The sequence below is a fragment of the Pezoporus occidentalis genome, unplaced genomic scaffold, assembly GCF_034315485.1.
Source record: "Pezoporus occidentalis ecotype Australia unplaced genomic scaffold, CSIRO_AGI_Poc_V1 ctg35, whole genome shotgun sequence".
Lineage (NCBI taxonomy): Eukaryota > Metazoa > Chordata > Aves > Psittaciformes > Psittacidae > Pezoporus > Pezoporus occidentalis.
In genome coordinates this window covers 6,793,012-6,819,542 of record NW_026915483.1, presented here as the reverse complement: position 1 = coordinate 6,819,542, position 26,531 = coordinate 6,793,012, and positions in this window count along the sequence as shown.

Genomic DNA, 26,531 nt, shown 5'->3' with positions numbered 1-26,531 from the left:
CCTCAAACTCTGAAATCACCTAAACTGCATAGATAGCTCAGCGTTTAGTGTTAAAAGCTTCCTATGGCCATATGTTTGCTTATACCTCTCTGAAACTGAGACTTAATCAGGGTGCAGGTTTCACTCATTCAGTTCACTCATTGAATGTTTTTCCATAGTGGTCTGGAAGAGCTACAGTCACAATATGTAATTTGTATGTCTGCTGTGAGCCTGCTGATTATTTCCTCCTACATAAAGGCTGGAAGCCACTTAAAATACTTGATGAATATTGAACAAAATACAGAGTCAACATTATAAGAGGATGCCAGTAAACAAATTCCTATAGACACTCGAGTTGATTTAGGTACAATCTTATTTTTACTCTAGCTAAGGATCGTTTCCCTCTCAATAATGTTAAATAATGTATATGCACATCAAAATGTCTATTGCAATGTGGAATAACCATCTTGTTAGTGTAATGGTGCACAGTGCTGATTTTTGAGGACCCTGGTAGGTGAAAATCCATTTCAATTCTTTCACTGTAGATCTAAATTTCCCTTTTTATTGTTTCAGTATCATATTACTTTGTCACTTACAACTAAGTGTTGTGGTACACAATAGGAGGTGCATTATTCTATACCTACAGTTGTGTGTGTGTATATTTTATTTCTGCTGCGGGTCTTTCTGTATATATAATTCATAGGTTCAAATACAGTTACTAAAAATTTTTGCAATAGCATATATTACCCTCTATATCTTAAAAGGGATGTATGATCTTTAGAAGGATTTGTTTCTGGAAACAACTACATCAGTATTTAATTATTTCTGTTTCAAATCAAGCAGACTTCACAGACAATATTTTGTGTTAACCTCAGTGGATTTGCTTTTAATAGCATAAAAAGTCTGGCTCATGATAAGACTAAAAAATTATTCTATTTTAATCCTTTTCTGACCTGCTTTTCTTCTGTAATCTTTGGAAAACTACAAAAAAAGAGTTTCCTCAGTGTTGTTTTCTCTAATATAGCAAAAATTATTTTCTATCCAGGTTACAGTGATTTTGATCCATATCCTCTTAGGTATCTATTTTCAATTGCCATTCATGTCAGTAGTAGCAAGAAATATTTAAGTGTTTGAAGATCCAGTCTGTTTTGTGTTAGATTACAGTCAATGTATTATGCAGGCCATAGTTTACCCATCACTTACTGTGTGCAATTGTAATTTAAAAATATCCAAATTCATTGAACAATTTATGCGTGAATTAGGCATGAGAATATGCGGATTTCTGCCTTCATAATTGAACACTCACCTTGGAAAATGAGAAGTTCATTGACTCAGTGAAATCCTAGCTCTGTCAACACTGTAGGCAAAGTTTCTCCCTGTTCATATTTAAGTTGAAATTGTCTCTTTATGGTGGGGGAAAAAAAAACAACCTCTTTGCTTTTTGATAGTTGCAGAATCATAATGACTCCAATCATTTTAAAAATCTTGCCTCTTCTTGCCTTTTAAAATAACTAATAAATAGCAATGCAGCAATCACAGACACCATGACTAGTTTAAGTGCATGTGGGACCAAAGCCAGAAAAACTTGACTTGGGATTGATTCATTATAGTCTTTGTAACAATGTTTGATATTTTTCCTAGCAATTAGAATATAAACAGGTACAATCCAAAAAACCAATTCTTGAGGACCTCAGAAACAGCTTCTTTCTCCTCGTTTACTCATTTCTTTTCAATAAACTTTGCAAAAAAAAAAAGTATCTAGAAGACAAAAAAATCAGTAGCATTTTATTTTGACCAAAGGAGGAAAACAAAACCAAGCTGAAAGCATGGATTTCCTTCTGTTTCCATTCTTCCTTTGTTTTGCTCTAGTTCTTTAAATGCACCCTTTCCCAGGGGGGAGAAAAATCTATATTGTCTAATTATCTTTCCATTAAAATCTGCAACAAACTCCTACAGCTTTATAGAGGAGCAAGATCAAGGTAGGAATATTTATTCATGTATTGATCACTCCTGCAGGATATCATGCCTTTTCTCAGAGTTGATAATCTACCATTGCTTTCTGATCTGGCAAATTCTACTCCCTGAACATTGTATGGCAGGAGGAGATTGCTGCTTTTAGTCTGTGTAATTGCTTTGAAGATTTAGGTCTAGATTTTAATTTCATAAGGGCATTATATCTCAGAGAATCTCAGAAGAAAAAAGAAAATGTTACTAATGGGTATGCAGGGAGCATTGCAGCTGCATTTTTCATGTAGCAAACAATGCATGACATGAACCTGAAGTTAGGATCTGGCAGACATGAAGCATAGAGGGAGAACCCCACAGCGAGCTCTTACTGATTTCACTGTCATTGCTCATAATCTGCCATATAATAATCTCAATAATTCATTAAATATTTCTACTTGGGGATCTATAAGCCTTTTCACATCTAAGTCCAAGTTTTACGCTTGAAATACGCATACCTTTCTTCCTCCCCCTAAGAAGCCCTGCAAAATTATAAACAGACACACGCTGATCACAGAGCCCGTATCTGAAGTTTTAATCCCAAAATTATCTTTTTTTGTCCCCATTTACTTAAACGTAGGCATGGGGAGAAGTCAATATTGCTTGGTCGTGTGAGCATCAGTAACAGCATGTCCAGCTATGACTATTTACTGGCAATGTCCTCACAAACAGCTTCACTTGTAAGGATTTTTTTTTTTTTTTAACTATTTGTATCGTAGCAGAGCCCAAATGCAGTAAATGAAAGTAAGGCATGATGTGATGTACACATACACAGCAAAGGGTAGCTCTTAACATTGTGAGCTTAAACCACCGTGAGACAAGAAACATGGGATGTAGTAGTTAATATCCTGCATTGTGGGGGAACTGAGGCACAGAGATTGTGTGCAAACATGTGCTTGAGGAGTCTGAGGGGAACTGGCTTTAAAGCTCCTCAAAAACATGATATCTGGCTTCCACACATGTGCACACAGTTTAGATCGTGTACTCACTTTGAAGTCACCAGAAAGATTGTGAACCTACATCTGAATTAACAGGTTCAGGCCAGATTTGTTTTTTCCTCTTAGTCATTATACAGAAAACTACTTTTCTTGGAGTGCTTATTACCATGATCTGTCAACTAAATACACTACCTTGTCTTTTCTATTGATTACCAGTGCAATCCATTTTATGCGTTCTGGGTAATATGCTCTTCAAGCCCTGCCTGGGCTGAGGTGAAATCCCCCAGGGATTATCAGGGTTGTGGTTTTTGACTGCAGTGTAACACAGGTTATTATTTTTTCCCCTCAAAACATTTATATTGCTTATAGGTAGGTGTAATTTCAATTAGCATTTTGGTTCTAGCTTTCACATGTTGAAAAGAGAGAGGTGTGGGATGACAATGCTTTGTCATATTTTGGTTTCTTCTGTATTGCATTATTTGGCGTGAAGCATCACTCTGTATCCTTACATAATTATGACTAACACGGTTCAAACAGATAGGACAGCTACATTTGAGTTTTTTTTTACCAGCTTTCACATATTTCGCTGCTCCCTGTAAGACCACCAAATATTCTGCCTCTATGGCTGTGCTCCACGTGGAAGAATGCACTAATGGCATCACCAGTGTATTCAAGATGAGCAAACCTTTTAGCTGTTTTTCATCCTATCACCAAATTCTTCTATGATATCATATTGCATATAAAATTGGGAGCCTAATGAAAAAAAAATCAGTTTTGTGCAGCCCATAATGCTAACAAGCCTGAAGAAATTTGATAAAAACTTTGGGTGCTTTGTACAAATGCTAAAGTGTTATGTTTTGGGTTTGTTTTTTTTTTTTGGTTTTCTCAGGGTTTTATTCCTCTAATTGTTGCTACTGAAGACAGAACGTTTGAAGATCTGAAACTTTTCATTTGAAGGAAAAGTTGCCTTCTTGTTCTGTTTCTCATGCTGTGTTGACACGTTTTCATCAGCTACATTGTGTTACCTCTTCTACATTAAAGGCTAATCACAGACTTCAAGTCTGCAGTTACCAGCTACAAACAGAAAGATTTCTCCCTGTGAGACCACAGCATTCCTCAAGCCATTTTCCACCTTTATGCAGGGTTTTTTGCTTTGTTTCATCAGGATTATTTTTTGTTGTTTCTTACCATCTGCCTTGCAATTAAGTTATTTAAAATCACCCACATCAAAGAAGTGTTCTGACTCTCTACAAATAGACCTCACTACTGCACTGCAGAAGTGGCAAAAATAATCTACCCAGTCTCATAGCTTATAATTATGAAATAAATATGTTTGCCTGGCTTTTTTTTTTTTTTTTTGACTGTAACAAAAATCACAAAAAAGGTGTATTTTCTCAATCGGTTTAAATAAGACAGTTCTTCACTGAAGAATACCTAGCTAGACAATGGAAATCTAACCAGCAGCATCTATTCCTTTAAGTCTTTTTATTCATACATAAAAGTATATAAAATTCCTAGTACTCTTTAATTTTGTGGTTTTTTTTCAACTCTTTTGTTACATTCATTGTCTCTATTAAACCCACAATGATATGATACCATACCTAAATTAGATGTATATTTATTTTTTATGGAAAATGGTATGTGTGGTTTTAATGTTATTTCTAGTCTTCAGGTTTTATGGAGTGTGGAAAACAAGTAGGTTTGAAGAAAGGGATGGAAAATTAAGGTTGAAGAGCAAGTTAGGAATGTTCAGACAGCTAGTACTTCACATTAATTGTAATTCTAAGGGTGTTGTAGGGATGAGTTCTTCAAAGGATACAATATTTAAACAACAAGGTTATACTGAATGTAAAGGCAAAGGGAAAGAAAAAAGCATGAGTTAAAGAAGCTGTTTAAAATAAATGGCAGCCCTGGCATGTTTTCCACTTCATAGAACCACAGAATGGTTTGGGCTAGAAAGGACCTTAAAGCTCGTCCAGTTGCAACCCCCTGCAACGGTCAGGAATCCCTTCCACTAGGGCAGGTTGCTCCAAGCCCAGTCCAACCTGGCCTTGAACGCTGCCAGGGATGGGGCAGCCACAGCTTCTCTGGGCAGCCATGTGCAAGTGTTTTATCACCCTCATAGTAAATAACTTTTTTATATTTAATATAAATCTCTCCTCTGTCAGATTAAAGCCATTCTCCCTTATCCTATCCCTACAGGCCCTTGAAGAAATTCTCTCTCAGCCTTTCTTGTAGGCCCTTGTTAGGTACTGGAAGGCTGCTCCAAGGTCTCCCTGTCTTGGAGAGACATTGTCCAGGCAGTTCAAGCCCAGCTCTTGTCTCCACAGGAGAGGTGTTCCAGCCCTCTGAGTATGTTTGCGGCTATTTGGACTCACTTGAATAGGTCCATGTCCTTCTTATGTTGGGGGCCCCACAGCTGGATACAGCACCCACGAGAGTGGAGTAGAGGGGGAGAACCTCCTCCCTCAACCTGCTGGTCACACTTCTTGATGTGACAATGAAAAGTCTGCATGAAAAGTGATCAGAACTTGCAGGTAATTTGGGGTTACATTTCATTGCCTGGACGCATGACTACCTCTGTGTTGCTCAGTGACCTCCCTAAACAATTTGAAACCAAGCTGAGAAGATGTGATTTTCTGTTGTCTTCTTTTCTGATCTCTGCAGTCAAAAGAAAACAAATTAGGATGTGTTTGCTTTATTCAGAGAGCACTATTTTCCTTTTGGTATACCCTGTCTTATTAGGCAACAGCTAATGGTCCAAATTCATAAGAAAAAAAAACAATTTGCAAATTCCAATTCTTTCATCAAAGCCTGATGAGTAGACCGAATCTGGCTCTTCCACCTCCCCTACCACAGAGGCACAGATTAGAGCAGATCATTTGACACATGGGTACTACGGAAAGGTTTATCAACTCCGAAGCAATCAGGAGAGAGGATTTGTAACTTATTGCCAGCTTTGCCTTGTTATACTTTCCCCTTTTTTCTCTCATTCCAGTGATTGAAAGTAACCAAATTTCAATTAATTGTCAAGTTTTGAGAGAATTAGGCTAAGCATTTTCAAAGCGATGTCAGACAGGAACATCTTGGCTGTGGCAATCACTTTGTTGCTGTGTGGTGGTTGTCTTAGAAACTTTCCTAACATGAAACATTCATGCAAATGAAGGAACTTTGTTTTTGAAGAGCTCTTTAAAAGCTCAGATCAGAGGTGTCCTCTCTGTACTCTTCTCATTTAATGTCACTTCACAATGAATTTGTTTTCACACTTTATTTTCCTTTGGATTTATACTTTATACTCCAGGCCTCATCCAAAGCTCATTTCAGTCAGTAGAAAGTTTTTTACTGATTTCAGGGGAACTTGTCTTGATACAAAAGAAAAGGCAGCAAAGAGTCCCTCCTGTTAGTCCTGGTGGCCGTCAGGCTGCTGGAATGGGGGTCCTGCCCCATCATCCTGCCAGGTTGACCCATGCTGAATTATGCTTCCTCCTCTTCTCTGAGTTTTCCTCTTCTTCAGGTCTCTCTTTTGCAGTTTCTGTCCCTCAAACAATGCTTTTGTCTTTCAGCTTTGGGATAGTTCATCTGTCTCAAACTGCATCTGGTAAAAAAAAAACAAACCAAACAAAACAAAAAATAACAAACCATAAAACAGAACAAAAAAGGAAAAATAACCCCAGCACAACAAAAAACAACCAAACAAAAAGAAAGGTATTGTAGCCTCTGTACTGATAAAACTGCATTGTAATATCTTCATTTAAAGTGAATTAAATCTGTGGAGCTGAAAGAGTGGAAACAATGGCAGGATGATGGGGCAGGACCATGGCAGGGCTCCACTGGTGTCTGTGATACATAAGCTTGCAGGTCTTAGGTGAATCTTCATATGTCCTTTAGGAAAGTTTTACCAAAAGATAAATAAAAGCAGTCAGGATGAGCTCCATAAAGTTTAGCAGATCTAAATAATGTAAATTAATATCTATTTAACAAAACTATTATGCCCAAAGTCAGGTACGATCACTGTGGCTTGATGCTGGGCTCATCATATTCTTCTCAAGTGTTAAGGAATGAAGTTATTCTTCAGAGAAGTCCTCCAGGGCTGCATTTATGACAGATACCAGCAGTATGGGGTTCAAAGCATAACACTGTAAGCAACACTTACAGTTCACAAAAAAAGCCACCTTTAAGAAGGAGTGAATTTTCAGTGAGCTCTGTAGTGACTCTACGTTAAGGTCTGCTGTATAATGAACAGTTTAGTAGGCAAATGTTAATGACCAAGATGTAAAGACTGATCTATTCTCTCATGGTAATGGCTGCTTTAGAAATAAAACCTTTTAACCTAAACAGAGTGAAAAAGTTTAAACCTTGACTGCATGGGGAAGCATCAACTGTCTGGGGAAGAATAAACCCAGAGAGTAGCCGACTACTGAAAGCTTAACAGATTTATATAATGCAGAAACTGGGAGGTATCCAGAATGCAGAACATCATGATTCTGCTGAACTTATTAATAAATCAATTTATTTGCTTTCTATCAGGCAAACTTGGACAATCAGAACAATCATAACTGATCAGACATACGTAGATTGTTGGTTTGCTTTTCCTTCCAAGGGCATTTTTGAGTCCAAACGTGTAAAGATCATTTTCACATAACTCCTTTAAAAGTGAACCACTTCAAATCTCAAATGTACATTACTACAGCAGAGCTTGTGCAGGTAGAGAAACAGCCACAATTTGCTGTGAAAGCCAGAGAAAAAATTCAAAATGAAAAATAACCAGGGTTTGTTAGCAAACCTTTATTGCTAACTTAAGACATTATATTTTTACTCATTATTTTAGGTCTGTTTGTTCTTTAGTAATAACCTCAATTTTCTGAAGAAATATTGAGTAACCTAACCTTAGTAGTAACAAACATATGTCTTCCGTTTAAGTAGTGTCTCTAAGGATTCTTAAGAGATTCATCAGCTTTACAAACCGTATATAAATGAATCTTACAAGTTATGTTTGCCTGGCTGTTGTTGATCACATCCCAGTTAAATAAATAAATAAACATTCCTGCTTTTACGTTAAAAAGTCTTGAAATGGAAAATTCTGAACATACAAGATCTGAATGACCAAAGGGTTAACAAAATACGTTGCACCATAGAGGCAGAAAGCAGGATTGCAGACAGTGCTCTGAGTGCATAGCTGTCTTCCTTCCCTGATAATAAAATAAACAAGGTGATTTCAGCACAACTAATTGTCAGAGATAAGAAACAAATGTCAAGGAGGGAGGTGAACCTGGAGCTCTGCCCCGAGTCTGACAGGCAGAACATGTTAAACACCTTACCTGCATTAGCAGCTGAGATGCTCCTTAGCACAAATGAGATCAGAAAAGAGAGATTAAGTCCCATTTGCTTAGCAAAGAACTGTGGATGTGGTTTGTATCTAAAATACTCAAAGCCAAAAATGCATTTCAGTAATGGACCAAAAAAAAGAAAGGTTCAATACACTTTCCCAGTGGGGTTCACCTGTTTTGGAGGAAGTCTTTTACCCAACTCCAGAAACAGAGAAACATAAATCGGAGAGCTGTGTAAATACAGAATTCACAAAAGCGTGTTTTCTGTCATTAGCCAAACCACTCATTGTTGCAAATATTCCTAGGAGTACCATTTTATCACAGCCTAAGCAATATATTTGTACTGCAGAAGCCTTCAGTAAGCACTTATTAAAGTCAACTATACAATGTGTTAAGTGGAAACCATTTATAAATGTAATCTGAGAGTTAAATGCTGTTAGTAATTTTGAAAGTATTGATAGAGCCTCTTATTAGAACAGTTAGAGATATTACTTATCCAGCCACTTACTGAGGAATGAATGTGTGTGATGGAACAGAATTGGTACTGCTGTGCTCAGTCAAACCTGTACTGTTATACAAAATTTGTCTACACATTGGATAGCAGGTTTTTAGTCAATGACTTCATTCCCAACATGTTTGATGCATGCAAACTAACATGCATACTAACCCCAGGTATAGCTGTGTTTTAGGTACTCAGTTTACGATGTTCAGGAAAATCATTATTTTACCTATGCCCTGTTCACACATCTCAAGGGCTATACAATAAGGTTTAAATATTGCAAGTGAGCAATGTATGAACTGAAAATAATTCTAATTTTAATGATGTTTTGTCTCTTCCAAGCCAACTGCTGTCAGGGAGGAAAGCAGAATTTTCCTGGGCAGAATTTTTCTTAAATGCAATGAAAAGAAATAGAAGGTTAAAATAAAACAGCAGGACTGTGAGGAAACATCAGTTCCTTATGGGCAGGAAACATCAGTTCCTTATGGACTATGAAATGAAAAAGGCTTACTAATTCATAAACTAAAGGTATCTGGGCTTTAAAAGAGAAAACTTATGGGACACACACTTCGGTTTTTCCATTTTATTAACCATATGATGTGCTGTAGGCATGTAATTTCTTGAGTCTGGAATTCACTCACTTTCTCAGCTCTTACAATACCTGCCAACACCTTGAAATAAGAGCATTACACAGCAACAATATCCACTGGCAAGCGCTTGTGTCTGTGGTGGGAAAATCCATTTCATGTTCTGCGGGGCTGGCAGGGAGGAAAGGAGTGAAAGGGAGCAAGAAAATTGAAATGGAACAGTGATGAAAAGGAAGGAAAACAGTTTCTCTCAATATTCTGCTGATTTATTTTCTCTTTTTAAAGAGTTAATATTATTGTTGTTGTTATTATTATACTGTGATGTAATAAGACCAGTATCCTTCTATGACCCTTGAGCAACTGAGTGAGGTGCTCTCCATTCGCATGCACCTCCTGTGTCCTGAGAACAGGGTTTGGAAATAGAAAAAAGATGTGGAATATAGGAAATGTTGTTATCACCTTTCTACAGGCAGAGACACAGAAAGAAGGGGAGAGAGAACAGAAGAAAGACTGGTAGCAGCACAAATCAACTTCAAGTCTCCAGGGTCATAATCTTGATGCTTTCCCTATGACAGCTCGAAATGTATAAAACTTACTTGTGATGATTTCCAAAAGGAGGAAGGATTATTCTTTACCTGCTGTTATTAAATTCTTCCATAATTATCACTGCCACAGAGCAGAATCTTGCTAAATATATCCTTAGCTTGACCAGCTGTAGCAGTTCTTATGCTCTTAATACTACTTAAGACTGACATCATCAGAAACAAGATATTTCTCTTCTTTTCACACTGTTATTAATTTTTAGCCCTGGCTTTCAAATAGACTATATGATGAGATTAGAAGCTGGTTTAATTATTTGAATTCTGCTTTCTAATTCATATCTGAGGTATCACTGTAGAGTGTTGTATTATGGCTAAAGAGAACTGTTGCATGGCGTACAAATGGGAGCAGCTACAGGTGAAACTTTAGTTCTTCAGAAGGTGATTTATGAAGCCTTCTAGACAAAGAAGTGTTAGCAGTAAAAAGAAGCTCTCTGGGGAAGAGTAAAGCCAAAGCAGAGAGTGGAGAATTGAAAGACACAATAAAGATTATTTCACTTAATTGTGCTTCTCAGTTCAAGGACTGCTTCCCTCCACTGATAGCAAGACACTACATTGTGGTGCAGGGAGAGGAGGGCACATATGGCACCTGCTGTTTCCTGTGGATATGTCTTTAAAAAGTGTATGCAGATATGGTTTGTCAGAGTACCTGTCAGACTCCCTGGCTTTCTAATTTATCTCTTTATCCAGGTGGCATATAACTACCTAAATGCATAGAAAATTCCTGACAGTGGAAAGATCTTTGGTACAGCAGACAAAGCTGTGGCAAGATGTGGTGTTCGCAAGCGGAGGCTGGGTGCAGTTGATTCAGAAATGGAGCAAATGGCCCTAACAGTGTGTGCATTGCCTGGCATTTACCACAGAATGAGGAACATATCTTGATAGGTGTTACACCAAGCGTGATGCTTTCTGGAAAGGGGACCTGTGGTTAGGCTGATGTGGGAACTGTCAGATGCCAGCACTCCACAAAAAAGCAGGCATGTGTTTTGTGAAGCACTCTGCACTGCTCCAAACTGTACCTACTGAACCAAAGACCAGTGTGCATGAAACTCTGTCCCCAAAATATGCAACACCCTCAATAAAGCATTTTCAGTCCTTCATACTTCATTATCTACACCATATAAGTGGGTCTAGTTCTAGCAAAAGGCGTTGCTCAGTAGTAAAAGGAGTTGCCATTGAGGGTATCACCTTGCTGATCTACTGCTTTCATTTTGGAAAGTCTGAATTCAAAGTCTTAAACAAAGTATGTGGCAACAAAGTTTAGACAATAAGTTAAATAATTACATTGACATTAGAAATAGTTGGAAGTATTTTTATGCATTGTCTTGCATGCTTAAGCATTGCTGTGATATTTAAAACCATTAATGTGTGCTGTTTGCAAGTTTACTGGTTAAATGCAAATTGAGACCTTCAGGCTGTATGTAACTAATCAAAATATTACTATTAGTGGGTGAGAGAAATTCTATGAAAAGTAAAATGTGAGTCAGATGTCTGAATTTTATACTGCATGAGTAAGGCGTTCAGATTTCTATCAGCACAAATTTCTAGGACTCAATATTGATGGATATACTGTAATTGTATTGCAAATATTTTGCAGTAATAATGTGCCTATCCCTAATAGCAGAGGAGCAAAAAATCAGGTATTTCAGGTGGCCAGAGCTGACGCATTACCACCTCCCTGGTAAATAAGGTGTGAGTTTTATGAGCTGTGCTCTAGTGGGGAAAGAGGGAAACAATCTTCATCCTGATTTTATGGAACTGGATCAGTCTCAAAATACTGTCAAAGCTCCTTGCCTTTTGGTGACCCCAAAAAACTCAGACCAGGGTATAGAAAAGCTTACTGTGAAGAGCAGCTGCAACTTCATTGTAACTTTAAGACAGCTATATAGAGATGGATTTCTACTATTTCAAACGTGACCTTGAGTGTGTACATAATCTTCAGCGCTTATTTTCACTCTGTGAACCACAGCCACCTTTCCAGTGGCCCACAGACTCATGGCCTGGTGCCTTTGAATGGCTAAAGGAAAGCAGCAGAAAATGGGCCTGAAATCACCATACATCAAACCCTGGTGAGATTTGGGAATAGCAAAAAAAGAACAACAAACAAACCAGGAAATGTTTTCCAGTGCCACCAGCTAAAAAGGCAGTCCTTGAAATCATTTTTAAATGCCACTGGCAAATATTCAAGGAACTCTTCATTTAGAGTTTGGAAAAAATCTTCTCTTTCTAGCGTTCCTTAGTTTACATGGGTTTTATTCCGTATATATCTAAGAGCAAACAGGGGGGTCTGTAAGGAGGCACAAGCCAATATTTATGTGCCAATAGGAAATGCAGGCTAAGTCTATTCATGAGTGAATTTTGAGTGATTTCCATATGTTAATGACAGATCTTTGCTTTTTGCAGTATTGCAAAGCTGATGGAGAAAAGGAACTGACATAATCCAATTTCATTACAGGGGTTGTCTTATAATTTTAGAAAAATGACATTTACTAATCTGTTAAGTCACTGATATGATAAAAATTATGCTTAATATGATAAGACTTCATTTTGCATTAGTTTCCCCTATCACATCAGGGAATTCTAGTCTCACTAACACACTCCAGAAGCCTTAAAATTTAAATGACTTTAGGTTAAGTAAAACAAGATATGCTTAATGATTTTACAGCCATTTCAGTACAGCAACATTAGTGTTATCAGTCAATCCCTCAGCAAACAGGTAATGTGAGTTCTCTGAGATGATGAGGATAGGAAGATGACCCTTAGGGTTGGAGGCTACCTTTCCACAACAGCCCTGAGTGATAGAAGTTCTTTGAAGGGATGAATTATCCCCTATGTTTTTAATGTAAAGACAGGCAAAACATAATGGATCTGGAGCTTTTCTTGAAATGTGGAAACTTTTTACAACCAGAAACCAGTGCAGTAAAGTCAAAATATTAACAGGCAGTTTGAGCTCGTATTTCCCACACACACAAATGAGATGTACTGTGGAGCATGAGTTTGCTGTGGGGATATTGCCAACCTTTTTCTTGCTTAGATACAGGAATTTGTTTGCCTCAGACCCATAGTCCTTTATTTCCACATTTGCTCTTTGACAAGGAGCTGGCACTGTATGCTTTGGAAAGAAGCAGATGTCTGCAACATGCCAACTTGGGATGCTAGCCTCTCCATCTTCATTCATAACCACTAAATAGATGGCTCTAAACCCAGATGCATGAGGCTTCATGTCTCTGGTAAATTTCCTAGCTAAATATGCTCTAAATACATGCTTATCTTTTCAAGTATAAAAAGGTAACATGGTATCATTATATGCTGAATGTTTTTGTTAACCCTGTCAGTGACCAGCTCTTAGAATCCAGCTACATTCTTTGCATCAATTAATTTCACTAACTAATCATACACTGTGTGAAAGCAATTACTTTTTATCCATTTATAGTTATGTCCATAGCACAGGGGTTGGAACTAGATGATCTTAAGGTCCTTTCCAGTTCTAACTATTCTATGATTCTATGTCACTGTTCAGTGATCCCTCTTTCATGCAGTGAGATGGTGAGAACATTTATTTGCCATTCATTATGTGATGTAATGCCCTGTGTCCAAAGTGAACAGCCTTGCTTTTTCAAATGCCTAATTCTTATCACCATTGTCCTGGGTTCAGCAGTAGCAGTCATTTTTCCCCTTCTTGGTAGCTGGTGTAGTGCAATGTTTTGACTTTCAGCTCGGGAACAGAGCTGATTGTTTTGGTTTGGCCAAGGACTTTGTGAGCCTCATGCTCTGCCAGGGAGGAGGGGAAGCCAGGAGGAAGCAGAGACAGGACACCTGACCCAAACTGACCAAAGAGGTATTCCATACCACAGCACGTCATGCCCAGGATGTAACTGGGAGTTAGCCGGGAGGGCTGGGGGACTGCGGGGCTGGAGGAGGTATCGGTCAGAGCTTGGTCGGGCTGGGGGGGGGCGAGTTATCAGTCGGCTGGTGGTGAGATGATGTATTCTCTTCCCTTGTTATTTCCTTTATCATTGTTATCATTGGTGGTAGCAGTAGTGATTTGTGTTATACCTTAGTTACTAAACTGTTCTTATCTCAACCCGTGGGAGTTGCATTCTTTTCGATTCTCCTCTCCGTCCCTCCGAGAGCAGGGGGAGGGCAAGAAAAGGGGGGGAAGTGAGCGAACGAATTACCTGACTGGGTTTAAACCACGACAACCATGCAGAAGTTGTTTCCATGCTAAAGAGAAAATGCTAGCAAGTGGTCAGCTAATCTTTATTTTGTGCATCTCCTAGATTAGTTAACACCTTTTCCAGAAATTTGTCAGAACAAAAATTTATGTTATGCCTTATGCTGTGTATCCTCTTTATATATGGTTCCCATTACGGTGCCAGGAAATAAGCTGTTGGGGAGTTAAGGAGGGATGCTCATGTAAGAAAATGAAATAAAAAATTCAGCCTCTGACATGGGGGACCAGAAACACCACCCCTACCCTAGCTGTGCGCAGCTGGGAGCAGTCCAACCCTTTGGTATTTCTGCCAGAGCTGGTGCCAGAGCTTGGGATGCATGAACCCAAAGGACCAAATCAAAGGGGAAGGTTTATGCAAACTCTTGTCCAGGAAAGGCAGAAGCCACACAGCTGTGCCTGTGACATATTTCTTTTTATAGGTATCTGTCATCCAAAGCTGCTGAGAATTGTGAAGGTTATGTTAGATTACAAAAATGAGATGGGATATAGTAGTCCTTCTGTCAGATAAATAAGTCATAACTTCTGCAAGGGAAAGGAGTCTAAGAATAACTCAACCTAGAGCTTAGAAAGGGAAATGCTAATGAGTTTAAATCAAAGCTTATTTGCATGCAAAAATGCAAGCTCTTTAAGTATTAGCTTCTTAAGCTGTACAATAACCTCTTGGAGTCGCTAGTAATGTGTTTGGTTTCAGTAAGAGATGCTGGGCTGGGAGCCCTGAAGCCTGAAGGGCTGTTTAGTCAGAAAGGAGATGTGGCAGCATCAGCAATGGCTCAGAATGCTTCCTGGGGCCACACAGGTGCCACTGCACTCCTCAGGCTGGGCACCTCTGAGTCCCAGTGTGCATCTTTCCATATTTATTGCAAACAAATCTGGTCTCTGCCATTTGTTTACCCTTGTATTCTGTCTTCCTGCCTTGGTATGCATTTTTAATTAGGTGCACTCCAGTTCTTTCCCTGCTTGCTCGCACTTTAATTTGGGAAGCGCAGTTTTCATTAGCTGTGCAAATAACCACTGTTCTTTGCAAAGTCAAATCTATTACTTGCAAAATAACCTTGCTTAGTCCTGGTTATCAGTTATACCAATAATACTGTGCTCTCTAATTAGTCCAGCTCTTAACTGTTCAAATTCACATGACTTAGCTGTATTATGTAGCTCTGCATCAACATGATCAATGCTGTCACTCGGCAGATATTTTCTTGCAGAGAAAAGCAGCTTTACCAAGCTCCTGGAAGAGGTTTGGGATTTTTTTTCTTTAAATTTCAGAATGATTTTGTCTTGCAGTTTGCACTTTTCTTTGTAATCCCACTGTAATGTACTGCTGATTTTTAACGCCTTGAAGCCTGTCACCTGGAACAAACAGAGGATTTCTCTGTCTTCAGTATCTCTTCGGAACTGCTTGCTTCCGATGAAAACCACAAGTGCTATAATCTTCCCTTCCCAGTCTTGGGCCATGTTCAGCTCCTGGCTGAGAAATTCAGGTGGCTTCATTTTCTGCCAGAGGTTTACTTGCTCCTGACACCCTGTGAAGACCCAGTGGCTCATGGGTGTATGGAGGAGATAGAGAGGAGGAAGGAATAAAAGAGTGGGACCCCCTTTTCTGCTGGAAACTTTTGATACCACTGATGAAACACCCAGTGCAGGTCTTCTACATGTGCAAGGCTTTATCTATCATTCCAGATTTTTACGAGCATTCTCAGAAACCAGTCTTTTATGTTAAATTCTCTGCCCCAAGCACCAAAGAGCAGTGTAACTCTTCTTGTGGACCATGTAAAAAAAAAAAAACCCTCATAGACTATTTCATAATCTGAACCTTTTATCAAACTATTAGTTTTTGCCAGAGTGATTCAGTGAGAAGAAACTGAAAAAAAAACCACCGAAACAGCAAAACCTGAGGTGTGTCCATACCTTTTTGCAATATATTCAACATGATTTTTTTGTTAGCTTCAGTGTTTGCTTTCTAAATTTATTTTCATCTTGTTTGTAGACTTTCAAGCAAGCTTTCAAGTACGAAAGAGCATTTAATTTTGGATTTGGATGGAACATTTTGTTCAACCCAGAAAGAAGGTTAATTATTATTTTTAAATCTGCCAAAAGCTTAGACAAATTTTCATGCCATGTTGACTGAAGTTTTTTTAAATTGAAAATAAACTACAAAATCTTTCCAAAGCTGTACATACAATTATGCTTTTCAGTTAGAAATAAGATGCAGTGTCAGTGTGCATAGGTGGATGGCTGTGGCAGAAGGGAGGTTAATTCTCATTCCTCTTCCATCATCGTATGGCACCACAGATTGAGAACAGACCCACCGGTCTGAGCAGAACCTGTTTGCAAAATGAAGTGTAACTTGCTGTGAACATATGCTCAGCTTTTGTTCCTAAATAAGTAAACCCTTTGACATGAGAGCATAGGCAGCTATTGCTGCTGCTCACAGAGGAAACGAGCAGATTGGAAACCCTTGTGCAGACCCAGGGAGCAGAGGGAAGGGCAAGTGAAGTGCTTCTGACTGCTCTGCACGTGCACAGGAAGAAGTCAATGCTCAAGAGCTCCTCAGTGTGAAATTACCCTGTGGAAAAGTTAACCCAGTATTGAAAGCAAATGCACTTCCAATAGCAAAAAGAAATTTGGTTAGTATTACAATGCGCTATCACCCTCCCTAAGCTTGTTTGAAACAATGAGACCATAGAGCAGCGATTTTGCACATTTCCCCATTGAAGGTTTTTCAGATTATGTTTAACAGCACTGAAGATAAAGGTTTGCCTTGCCTTTGATGTAGCCAGGGAGTCTGAATGAGTTCTCAGATGATTTGCAAAATGGATCTGATTTGAATTTAACTTTTAAAGACCCAGTCCAGCAGCATCCTCTAAGGAAGGGAGGTTTCAGCCAGACCCATGGTGTGGACCAACAGGTCACCATTCACTGATTGAGTCATTTTCAAAGCCTATGGGTCTGTCAAGAGCATTTAGAGCACATTATTAAGCTTTCTTTTTTTTTTTTCTTTTTTTTTCTTTTTTAAGATTATAATTTTCTCCATAGCAGTGTATCTCTTAACTTTGATTTACTACAGCAAGCAAGAAAGGATGAAAATTACTGCTGTAACTTAAATACCCTAAAGCTTGAATACTGAACAGAGACTATGCAGACAATGGGGAATTCTTCTAGTCTAGTAGAAGACAGGCAAAAACTATTCAAGGCCTTTCTGGTAAAAGCAAAAGGGATTGCTGTGGCAGGGCAAAGCCCCTTCATCACCACCCTCTCTTTTCATACCAGCATGGAATATCTCATTCGCTACGTGCAGAGCAGACTGGGGCAGCATCAAACTGGTGGGTGCCTTTGGGTAGAACCAGACCTCCTGCACTCCTCTTTCCGAAGGTCGCTGTGGGAGATGGTTTAGACAAATCCATGTTAGAATTTGGGCCAGCTCAAGGCTCTGGCATGCATAGAAATCTTTAAAATTTTCAGGAAAAGTATGCAGAAGTGCTCTAAAGAGAGTTGGGTACAAAAGTGTCAGTTAAAGAAAGCAACTCATCGTAACTCAGCTGAGCTACAGCCAGGTGAAAAAATAAAAAGAGGTTTTCAGATAAAAAATATGAGGAAAAACTTGTAGATGGAAATATGTTGAGCTAAGGCAAGAGAAATCCAAGCATGGAGATAGCGGTGTCTGTATAAGTGATTGCTGAAAAGGAAAGAATGGTACTAGTATTTCAGATACCTTATTTTTTCAGAATAGTTTAGGCTATGAATGAATGAAAGATATACTGTCATCTCCTCAATCTAGAAAAATGTCCTGAAAAAGCTTTATTATGAAGTGTTAAAAGGTTTGGAATAATAAGCTGGCCAGTGCTTTCACATCCTGCCCAGTTCACAAAGAGACCCTAGCAGTCCATACAGAAACTCCTAAACTCTTTTCCAGGTAATGAAGGTCTTCAGCGCAAACTCTGTTTATGATTGGCATCTACAGTCACTAATTGTCCTTCTGGAGCTACTGGAGCTACCTCCGTGTTCTCAGGACCTAATCCAGCTCTGACAAATCTTCCTGAGAGATCATTATGGCAGGTGGAGAAATCGGGGATTGTCAGTGGCAAGTTTACAGAAACACAAAAGTAAGTGCTTGGGCAATTTTAGAACCTCAGTGATGTTAAGCTCAGTTTCAGATTTCAGATTCACAGAAGTATTTTTTTCCCTTTCTTTGTGAAATTGGGTTAGACTAACTTTTGTACAATAAGTAATGCATGGCATTTACATTCAAGTATTTCTTTTTGTATTAGCCTAGGTAGGAAGTAAAACAATATTTGCTGCAACATCTTACTAGAGTGATACACTGGCTTTGTAAACAGACACTGCACTGAAGCTCAGTCAAAACTTACATCTGGGTTTGTACTCATTCTCACCCACTTCCTGGGAAAAATGAATGAAACCATAAACTTGCAGTATAATAAGATGTGAGTTCCAGTACCGTGCAAGAACTATGATCCAGCTAGAATTCAGATTGCTAATTTCTTACCTACAGCTACATATGTATTTAAAAAACCTGTGAATGATCCATCTTAGGTAGGATTCTTAAAGAAAAAACTCACTAGAAAACATCTGTACAAGTCTTCCTGCAGACTCCTCAGGTTATGGTTGCATGATTGTTTAGGTGCTGAGAAAGCATTTGACAATTTCAATTTCATTCCCACTTTTTACATGGGTCACAGTGCTTTATGCCTATCTGAGTCTGTAAAGACCTCTGGTATCACCTCATATTTCCCACAGGACCAAGGCAAGAGATAAGAAAGTGTGCTTTCTCCTTTGTTGTCCTTTAGGATCAAAGACTTTCATGGCAGCGAGTTGGATTGCTGAGCAGAACAGTGATTTATGCATCCAGAAAACTGAAAATAGGATTTCAATTATTTGTAGGTAGTATATAGATTTTTTATGACTGATCCTAATAAGCCCTTTTTAGCATTTGGCAGGCAGAAGTGTGTGCACTTTTAGCAAGGAAATCAAATGAGAACAAGTAATTTGATGACACTTGCTGGGAGGTAGTTGACTAATGGACACATAAAGGACTATATTGTAAATTGGACTAGATCAGATGCAAGATGCAGACAGCTAAATGGTAGATCTTGTTGCGCTTCTCTGCCTAAGCCACTGTGGAGGCTCTTCCTACTACACAAGAAGAAAACCAGGCACCTGAGAGTTAGGTATACCCTGTATATTCTAGGCAGAAATAATCTATGTGTATCTGCTTGCAGCACAGAGCATCTTGAACCTGACTGCTGAGTAGGAAAATTCCTAAAACAAATAGGCTCAACAGGTCTATAGAGAAATCTGAAAGGATGAACCAAGTTTAAACTCCAGGCCCTTTTGACAGCTCATTCAAGGCAATAGCAAAGCACCTGTTCAGAAACAGGGTCTGTCTTTAAGCACCGGTAGATGGCAGGATCTTCATCTGGGGTTCCTGCTGCTGGGAGTGAACATGCCCTGGAGATGTCTTTGACAACCCTTTGTGGCTATGAGATCATTGTCCTGCCACTGGAAGTAAGAAATCAATAATAAAAAGAAGTCTTTCTGTAACGTTGTTGTTTTTTTTTTTTCCTGATGCCTTATAGAGAGGTGTGCCCAGGGTTCCTCAGGCAGTCCTGCAACCCCAAGAGCTCAGATGTGTTTGAGCAGAATCTGTAATTCAGACCCAAAGCTGTATCCACTAATGTTAAATGTCCACAGCCTCTTGGATGGGAAAACATTACTGAAATTAGGCTCCAGGGTGGCAAAAAGTTGGGCTCATTCCAAACTGATATCTAGGGCCTGAGTAAGGAAGACGCTATAAACTGTAGGATTTGGGGTATCGGCTTTTAGTGATGGTGATGGATGCACCCTCCCGTTAGGTATGGTGATAAGCCATGCATGGCTGGCAAACAGCTCAAAGGAGTTAGTGTGGAGATAGGTTTGGTTTTTTTAAGATATATCTTTGCTCTTCGTACACACCCACACAGAAGCAAAATGCCAGCAGGGACAAGTTGTATTTCTCTTTTATGTAAGATAGATGCTACCGTGGTCCCTGTTACCTAAGTGTCTCAGCACCTCCTAAATCTGTTCATTTATTTCACAGTACCATATTAAATTGATATTATGGGGTGTGGATGTACCAAGCAGCTGAATAACACAAACAAGTCCGCACAGGAGGTCTGGAGTCCACAGAGTTGGGAATTGGTCCTTCATTTTCTTCATTTCCTGACTATCCAAAAATACTTTCCTTTGTGTTTTCATCCTTCTTCCAAGATCAGATCAATTTCTGCAAAAGCACAAATGCTTCAATTTCTTCCTACTGTTTTCTCTGAAAACTTCACATTTTATCTATTTGCTTTACAATTTTGAAGTTTATTTGCTCTAGAGGGGCAAGATTGTTTTTCTTATGTACCTTGTGACATGAAAACAAATTATTTTGCTTTGCCATTAGCCTATTAGATTGTTACCCAGGAATAATTCGGAATGTCCTTAAAAATAAAACTTGAGAAAATGTAAGTACACCTCTTCAGAATATAGTGATAATGCCTTTGCACTACACATTAGCATCCACAAGTTGGTACTTTGTGGGATGTAGTGTGGAAATAGACCTTTTTCCTGAAAGAGGTCATCTTTCTGATGCTCTTTGTAGAAGGAAATAGTGGAGGCACTGGTTATTAAAGGCAGCTTTTCTGCAGTGTCTTAGGGAGGACTGTGAGCCTCTGCAGTGTAAACAAAGCTTTTCAAATATGTCTCCAACCAGTCTTGGCAATATCCCTGCAATCATTAGTAAAACAAAGGAATCATTTCCAAAGTTGTTATAAATATCCAGCCTTACACAAAGCCCTGCCTGTACTTCAGCCTTCATAATATGGCACTTTGTCAGTCATTTGCAAAATTAACCCGAGTATCATCATGTGCGAGCTTAGTAAAAGCTGTTTGTGTTTTCTCCAGACAGCCTGGGAGATAAGGCTTGTGACTACTGAATCATGTTAGTCTAATGCTTTTATTCTTCCCTTATGAGAACATGTACCCTTCTATACAGTTTCAGACATGTAGAGTAGGGACAGTAATAAACAGATGTGTTATATTCATCCATGTAAAAGTGCTGAGGAGTTGGGTAAATAAAAAGCAAGATAGAGGAGATGCATGCAGTAGCAAAAGTTAAGGGGCCCTGAGCATCCATGCTCTGCCAGAGCATGGCTTTATTGCTGGTGGCATTGTTGATAGACTCTATTTGACTGTAAAAAATAACGTACATTGCTGATCTGACAACCCTTTATGTAAATACTTAAGAAAATATTTGAGGGCAAAAAACACTTCAATCTCCAGAATCCATAAGCCTGAAAGGAACTTCCCATAAGCCTTATTCGTCTTTAGGTAATTTTCAGTTCACTCCCCTAAAGGCAGAACTATTAACAAGACATGAGATCTTTATTGGTTTTGAGTCAGTGCTGGAGGAAAGGATCTTACACAATATGCTTATTTAGAGGTAGGCTTTTCTCATGCTGCTATGTGGTTTGGGGTTGGTTTTTTTGTGTGTGTGTTGTTTGTTTTTTTAATGTAGACTTTGTGAGGCATGTTTCTGCTTTTCTTTCTTGTAATTGAATTATTAATGTACTATGGGGTCAGCAGAATGCCTTATTTCTACCACAGTACTGGCCAAAGCCTGATATCATACTCAGTATAAGGCCTCTCTGAAGGATGTACCTGCAAAGTGTGGTGCTGCTGCTGGAAAATTATTGGTAGTCCCTTGTAAACGGAACCGTAATAGAGGTCTGGATGGATGTAAAAAAATTGAGATGCAGTGGAATGCAATTAACCTAAACCTTTACCTAGTCAAACGGAGTAAAAAAAAAAAAAAAAAAACAAACCCAAGCATAATGAAAAATTCACCAATGAACTTTTGGAAAACCTCCATTCATCCTTGCATGGACCACAGGACTGCATTCCTGTGCACTTAGTAGAATCACTTTTCTGTTTCAAATACCTGCTGCAAACCTTTTGCAGCCCAGAACTACATTGTTCAGTTCCTAAAACAGAATATTTCAATTCCCAGTACTGAAATCTGTTGAAACTTTGTGTGTGCTTCAATAGAGGATTCTCAGTAACGCATCTTGCTCTGTGCAATTTTTCATTGGCACAATGTTATATCCTGATTTTTTTACATATTCTGGATCTTCTTTATGCTCTGTTCTCCACTGCATGCCTTAGCAAAGAACGTTTATGGTTTAGTGTCTGCAGCTTTTTCTTCACAAATAAAAAAGAAAGAATGCTGAATAAGAGATGTCAGATCATGTCATAGTGTTAGTATTTGAGAAATGTACTGTTAACCAGGCAGTTTGCAAGTCATACAAGCTAAAGTGTAGCTAAGCATGAGTATTGCTAATCAGGTATATTTAATCATAAAGCAATGAATAAACTAAAGAAAATATGGAAATCAAAAGCAGAACTTGTACGTTCACATGAGGCTCCCTGAGAATAGAAATCTGTTATTGGCGCAATTTCGTCCGGTGTAAAGTATTTTCAATAGGGTCATGTGCTGAGTTGACCTTGGTGGGCCTTGAAGTGCCCACTAAGGTGCTCTCTCATTCACCTCCTCAGCAGGACAAGGGCAGAAAATAAGATGAAAAAATCATGGGTCATAATAAAGGCAGTTTAATAAAGAAAAACAAAGCTTGCTGGGAAGCAGGGCCCCAGTACGTGCAGTGATTCCTTCAGAAGACAAATATCTTAGCTATGAATGCCTGTTCTTCCTCCTTTCTCTTAGTTTTTATTGCTGAGCACAATGTCATATGGTATGGAATATCCCTTTGGTCAGTTTGCAGTCTTTGACATCCTTATCCAGTCCAGGACCTGCTGACCATGTGGCCAAACTTGTCCAAATTTCTATTAAAATAAACTCCATGTATAAACTGAAGATCATAAAAAATTACTGAAATTAATACATTGATCAAAAAAAATCATGACCTGTTTCATGGGCAATTTGTTAACCGAACAAGTGACATGTTTAAAATAAACAGAGTATTATAAATGTCTTCTCTACTTTCTTAATATGCTACTTTCTGCTTACCCCTATTCCTGTGCTCAGGAACTCAATGAGCTCAAATTTTAAATGTAGCAACACAGAGATCTTTTGTAATGTCGCTAGAGTGAACCTTGTCTGTTCTCTAATCCTGCACTATCTAGGAGCTATGGTCGACACGTAAACACCCCCAGTATTTCTCTGTGTAATATGACGTAATGAAACCCTCAATCTTGCACTGCAAGTAGAGGAATAATAGAGTTGAAGGAAATCCGAATTATATCATGCCTAAAACCATTAAATAGTGACTTACCATCAAAAAACAAAAGAAATTTGACTGCTTGTACAGCATTAATGGTTCATCCCCAAATTCTACAGTCTTAGTAACTTTAATTATGGACAAGGAAAAAGGCTGGCATGTAATACCTATGTCTGCTGGAGACTTAGAATTAAAAAATTAGCAGGAAGCTTGTCTAGCTCTTCAAAACAGAAAATGCTTAAAGACCAAATAAAGACCTAAGAGCTTAACACAATGCTATGGAAGGTAATGGAGGGATTCTCTACTGAACCCTTTGAACCTTGGATCAAGCTGAAATAAGAAAAAGCTCAATAGGAGTTTTTCCTAGGAGGAAATTATATAATATCCAGTGAGCCATAAAGAAAGGAAGCAGCTGCTTCATCTAAATCAAATGATAACACTGAGAATGAGGAGGAGCATATTCAATTCCTCTGCTGTTCCTAGGAATGTTTGGGTTCCTTTTTAGTTCAAAAGTGGTTTATATTTACATGGTGGGTAGTTATTGTATTCTCAAATAACCACAAGCATGACAGTAACTCAGGTACCCCTCGATCCTGCTGTGAGTTAACACCGCTCCCAGAAGGTACAGTCCTGATCTACAATGCATGGTTCCAACAAATCAGCATTTCCTCTACAAGACAGTAACTCTCTTTTCAAAGCCCTCTTCCCTGGAGGTTGCACATATTATGTCAAAACCACATTAGTATGCCTATCAGAAAGGTAGGGAATTGAAAGAAAGGATAGGACAGTATCTTCCTGAAGAACAAAACAGCTGAGTATTAGTAGGAGGTATTTGTTCCATCTCCAGCATTTGTTGTTTAGTTCAGCTTTAGCTTGTTCATTTTTTTACCTTTCTAAACAACCTTAAATAAGTCACTTTTAAAAGCCCTAAAGACAAAAGAATACAAAGTAACGGCATGTAACATGAATAATAAAACAATACTTTGACTTCATTTCCCCTTTCAAGTGGCTTAAGTGTTATAATTATTTATAGCACAGAGGAATGCATGGTGTGTCACAGATGAAAAACTTGCAGTCTGAATAGTTTGGAGAGCTCAGGTATGAAAATAGCATACTAAATAGAAACGTGTAAACACTTTAAAAAAAAAAGTTAACCAGTACTCTAGCAGTGTCCTGTTCTTCAGAAGAATGTTATTTTCCTGCATTTATGACCAGCACAACTACCAACATCCCAAGTAGAAGAATCGAGGTCTCTGTTCCTTTATTTTGGAATGGAGTGATTTGGGCCCAGAATATATCAAAGATAACCTAAAGCTTTGAGACAAAAAACATGGTTGAAAACTCTGCTCCTCAGGCACAAGTTAGCCACACGAGTTCAAATCAGTTGAGCAAGCAACAAAATCTTTTTCAAGAATCAGATAGATGGTGTGAGCTGAATTCCTACTAGAGCTGCAAGCCACTGCTAATCTCCTTGCATTCATTCCTGATACGGAACATTTCATCTAGCAAAACATATATATTTCTAGAATAAATAAGCACCACTGGTATCAGGTAGGACTTCTTATATATGTACATTTCAGAAAAATAGTGGAATTTGACTCTCTGAGTTAATTGCTATGGTTTCTCATGTAGTCCTTGGAAGCAAACAGATATCCTCCAAGGATACAGTGAAATATCCCTGTCTACCTAAGTGTCTGTATTTCAGGAAATAAAATATTTGGAGGCTTTCACAGGGACTTACCTCTCTTCTCTGACTCTAACTTTGGTGTAAATATTGTTCAAAGTTGGGTAGACTGTACCTTACAGCTTACTTGCTGAAACAGGAATATCAGGCTGTATGTTATTCAAGCTGCCTAATGCACCAAAAGGCATTCAACCACTATTATGATACTGGTGGTAAGCATTGGATTTTTCTAACAAAATATCTTACACTGGGAAATGTTGATATGTCACATACTGTCAACATCATTATTATTGTTGTTGCTGTTAGTAGAAGTATTAATAGTATTAGTAGTATTATTGGTTGGTTTTGTTGCTGTTATTGCTTTCTGTTAGTTCACAAGAAGTGGGAGATTTTTCCATCTCCAAATGTTTTTCAGAATGTAAAAGTTATTCTCTGCAGTGGTCTGTCTCTGTGGCTCAGAGCAGATGGCTGGCTGGGTGTTGCCTGCCTAAGGAGGAATTTTCTGGGATGGGTGTCCCAGCAGTGTGGATCCTCTGCAAGGGGCCACAGCCCCTGCTGTATGGATGGAGGATGTAGCAGTGAAGTTTTTATATGCTACATAATAGCTTCAAGAACCGATCATTAAAGTATTCTTAAATTCTCTTTGATATCCTTGGAAGGAATTTTGATATATAGAAGGAATTCTAAAAAACACCAAACCAACAAACCGCTGCCCAAAGACATTCATGGAGCTTCATGATTTTGGAAGTCTTGTTCTGCCTTAAAAATAATTGCAGCATTTCATGTAGCCTGGCTTATTTCTTCACTGTTCAGCTTAGGTACAGACATGGAACGAGCAATTAAGCCAGGCTGAGAGGAAGAGCAACGTGGGCTCTGTGTGTGGGATGGTTTCCAGGTGGGACAGCTTTCATAAGTGCCTTAAAAAACATTCTGCCACATGGCTCTTTAGAGGCCTCCCCACAGAAGCAGCTCAATTATTCATTCAGAGCAGAAACTGTTTTATTACATGTCTTGTAGTTCGAATGGTTAGACTGAAATGTGGGACGCTCTGCTCTCAACAAGGTTCTGGTATTTGCATTTGTACTTGCACTTGTCCTGCAGAGCAGTAAAAGAGTTGCCAACACCAGCTGGGAGATGGGAATATCATTAGCACATATTTTGTTTTGTATCTTCAAGGTTAGTACAAATCACAAAACCTCTGCAGCTGAAAGAGAGAAAAAGAGCACAGTTCTGGAATTAAACTTATTTTTCAAAACAGTTTGGACAAGTTTTAAGATACGATTGAATATTTGCCTTTGGCCCAGGGGAAGATCACTGCAGCATTGCACCATCCGGCTCAGAGAGTCTGTTTTCATCGTTACTTTAAAACTGTTCTTTCTGCCCCAAAACACGTGTTTTGTACTCACAGACT